Source organism: Gossypium arboreum, chromosome 11 (genome assembly GCF_025698485.1).
Source record: "Gossypium arboreum isolate Shixiya-1 chromosome 11, ASM2569848v2, whole genome shotgun sequence".
Lineage (NCBI taxonomy): Eukaryota > Viridiplantae > Streptophyta > Magnoliopsida > Malvales > Malvaceae > Gossypium > Gossypium arboreum.
In genome coordinates, this window is record NC_069080.1 from 89,619,002 (window position 1) to 89,623,181 (window position 4,180).

The 4,180-nt window shown below is 37.9% G+C and overlaps 1 non-coding gene across 1 annotated transcript; it reads right to left on the reverse strand.

The window, feature by feature from the left end:
* Window positions 1-2,002: 2,002 nt before the first annotated feature.
* Window positions 2,003-2,109, reverse strand: LOC128284966 (small nucleolar RNA R71). The gene has a single exon (XR_008275383.1). It is a non-coding gene; the product is annotated as a small nucleolar RNA R71 (small nucleolar RNA).
* Window positions 2,110-4,180: the final 2,071 nt, after the last annotated feature.

Genomic DNA, 4,180 nt, shown 5'->3' on the forward strand with positions numbered 1-4,180 from the left:
TTTTATACTTAGGAGAGCATAGGAGAGTGAAAGGAACGAGAAAGGGGCCAAAAACGGAGAAAATAGGCCAACGTACAAAATCCACACAGCCTGGACTTCCTCACACGGGTAGACCACACGACTGTGTCAAATTGGAAGAATTGAAACACGACTCACATGGGTAGACCACACGCCCATGCCTATTTAACAAGTTTGACCATGGCCTGAAGTAATCGCACACAAGTGTGTCACACGGGCGTGTCCCTGTCGAGCTCAAGCAGAGTCCTATTCGGAAAAGGCCACTTTTGAGGGCTCTTAGGCATCCCAAAGCCTATAAATACACCCTAGAAGAGGAGAAGAGGGGGACGCAGAGGAGGAAGCAAGGAATTGCTCAAGAAAAGCCGATCAATCCATCTCAAAATCCGGATTCACCATCAAGACTGAAGATCTCCCTTCAAATTCCCTTAGGAGTTTTGGGTTTTCTTATGTTTTGTTATTTTTATTCTTTTAAGATGCTTTCTTTCATTAGTATGAACTAAAAACCCTAAATACCTAAGAGGAATGAAACCTAAGACGGATCTTGTTATTATTATCTGAATTGTATGATAAATATTTGACTTGTTCTTAATTATGTGTTCTTAATTCTTGTTTTGATATTCCAGGATATTGATTCAAGTTAAGCTCTTATTCAGAGGAGGAATAAACCCTGTCTAAGATTAAATTTGTCATAATTAAGCGGAGTTGATTGCGCGCCTAGAGATAGGGTGAAAAGATTTTGCCGGATTAGGGTGAAACCTAATAAGGGGATCCATAGATCGAGTTAATACAACCCTAGGGCATTAATTAGAAAGAGATTTCAATTATTCTATCTAGGGTTAGACGTTGTTAGTTTCGAGAGAGATAATAATATAACTTAGGGATCTCTATGGAACAAGTTGAATGAATAAATCGTTCGATTCAGAGTCAAATAACAAGTGAAGTCTAGGTGGATTTTTCCTTAGATATTGTCTCAATCAATCGAGTTTTCCAAAAAGTATTTTCCCCAAATTTCTTTTCTATGATTTCTTAGATTAATTAATTAGTTAGATAAACAAAACCCTTTTATTTTTTTTAGGCTAGATAATAAAAATAAAGTTGATACTAGTACTTTTAGTTTGTTTGGGTTCGATAATCCTGTCTTGCTAAAGCGATACTACTGTTCGATAGGTACACTTGCCTTCATCGTGATAATAGTTAGTTTCAAGAACGATTCACTATAAATATTTAAAACCTGTCACGAATATCAGGTATCAAGTTTTTGGTGCCGTTGCCGGGGAACTAAGATATTAGGAACACTCGATTTTTATTACTTTAGCCATTTACTTTTACTGCAATTTAAATTTTATTCTAATTTTTATTACTAATTCTTCTTTTTCCCCTTTTTTGTAAGGTTCTTATAGTTTATGACTAGAAGAAACTCGTCAAGACCATTACTTTTTGACAATAAGATCGATCGCACAGTTCGCAGAAACTAAAGAGAAATAAGGCGAAACTTAAGATACACAGAGAACGAGCAAGAGGACGATATTCAAACCACAAGCAAGGAGATGGCTGAAAATCAGGGAAACCTGATACCTCTTGCGACTGCTGTTAATCTGGTAAATCAGAATCCTGCTCCGGGCACTATGTATGATTATGCTAAACCTTCTTTAACAGGAATTGAATCGAGCATAGTTAGACCTGCTGTAGCTGCAAATACTTTTAAACTAAAACTTAACACAATTCAAATGGTACAGCAATTTTTTCAGTTTGATGGTTTGCAGGACGAAGATCCCAACACTCACTTGGCAAACTTTTTGGAACTATGCGATACATTTAAAATTAATGGTGTTTCTGATGATGCCATTCGCCTTTGGTTATTCCCTTTTTCTTTGAGAAACAAAGCTAAACAATGGTTGAATTTGTTACCACGGGGGTCAATCACTACTTGGGAACAAATGACTGAAAGATTTTACTAAAATATTTTTCGTCGGCTAAATCGGCTAAATTACGTAATGATATCTCTTTTTTTGTGCAGATGGATTTAGAAACACTTTACGATGCATGAGAGAGATATAAGGACCTTTTGTGAAGATGCCCTCACCATGGGTTACCACTCTAGCTAGAGGTTCAAACTTTTCATAATGGCCTGAATCCTTCGACTCGACAAATGGTTGACGCAGCTACTGTGGAACCATCAATAATAAAACACCTGAAGATGCCTATTAATTTATAGAGGAGATGTCACTGAATAACTATTAGTGGCAAGTTATGAGGACAAAGCTAACAAAAACAGCCAGTGTTTATAACGTCAATTCGGTCAACATGCTCTCTAATCAGGTAGAACTCTTGAATAAGAACATTGATGGTTTTCTTAGTTCTTCACAGGTTCACCCAGTAATGCAGTACGAAGCAAATGGAGGTGGATCGAGCAATTCAGAATACCCACCTTATGGCCACAACATGGAGAACGGGTAGTTAAATTACATGGATAATAATCCTCGATCTCAAAAAAATCCTTATAGCAATACTTACAATGTAGGTTAGAGGAATCACCCAAATTTTTCATGGGGAGGCCAAGGAGATTAGAAACCACTACCCCTTCCAGGCTTTCAGCAACCACCATACCAGCGAGGGAAAAAGCTGAACCTTGAGGAGATGCTAACCAAATTCATCTCAGTGTCAGAGACTCATTTTTAGAATACCGAGACGACACTCAAAAATCAACAGGCATCAATCTAGAGGCTCGAAACTCAGATTGGATAGCTCGTCAAGTTGATTTCTGAACGACCATAAGGTAGCCTGCCAAGCAACATTGAATCTAACCCAAGGGTGAAACTCAACGCAATTGCCATTCAAGATGAGGAAGGGTTAGTGGAAAAACCAAGGCCAGAACCGGTGGTAAGTGAAAGTAAGAATGAGGTAGGATAAAACGAACAAAAATCGGTAAGTACAGAATATAAACCTTGTGTGCCATACCCCAATGCGACAAGGAAAGACCGCTCAGACGAACAATTTGGTAAATTCCTTAAACTTTTAAAGAAACTACATATTAACCTACCGTTTATTGAAGCACTTTCGCAGATGCCGAACGCAGTCAAATTTTTAAAGGAGCTTCTAGCAAATAAACGAAAGTTAGATGAAAGGTCGCATGTGGAGCTAAACACGGTTTGCTCAGCCATTCTTCAGAATAAGCTACCTAACAAACTAAAAGATCGAGGGAGTTTTACGATTCCTTGTTTAATTGGTAGTTTAGATGTTAATAATGCGTTGGCTGATTTAGGGGCTAGTATCAATGTTATGCCTTACAAATTGTTTAAGCAACTAGGTTTAGGGAAACCCAAACAAACTAGGATGAGCATTCAATTAGCAGATAAAACTGTCAGATTTCCTAGGGGTATCATTGAAGACGTACTCGTTAAAATTGACAAATTTATATTCCTAGTTGATTTTGTTGTTTTAGACATAGAAGAGGACAGCAATGTTCCTTTAATTTTGGGAAGGCCCTTTTTAGCAACTGCTAGAACAATTATTGACGTTGGCACAAGTGAACTCACACTTCGTGTAGGAGACAAAACAATCAACCTTCAAGCTCGCAACCCGAACAACACATTGAAAATTGAAGGTGATTGTACAAATTGTTCTACTAAGACTGATCATACAGTGCAACCTATTTTGCAGAAAATAAGTTCGTAGGACACACATGAGCCATGTTTAATCCACAACAAAGAATCTACCCATGAAGAATGAAGGTTACGAATCGAGGAGTTAGATGAATGGCTGACATTTAAACTGAGAGAACATGATAAACCAAAACTACGTCAGAACGAGCTCAATGTCTCACCAAATTAACTTAAGGTTAGAGACAAAGTTTCATTAGATGCCGCAGATCCACACATTGACACTGCCAAACTGAATGAAGAAATTCCTCTTACGGTACTTAGCATTTTCCCATTTGGTACGGTGGAGGTAAGTCATCTCAAATTCAGCACCTTTAAGATAAACAATACCCACCTAAAACCTTATTTTGATGAGATTCATAGCAGGAATGAGGAGTATAAACTCCTCGGACAACCATGACCATTCACCAGAGACGAAAGTCTACCTTAGACTTTAACTAAGCGCTTCTCGGGAGGCAACCCGAGCACTAACAATATTACTTTCTTGAAATTTTAGTTTTTAA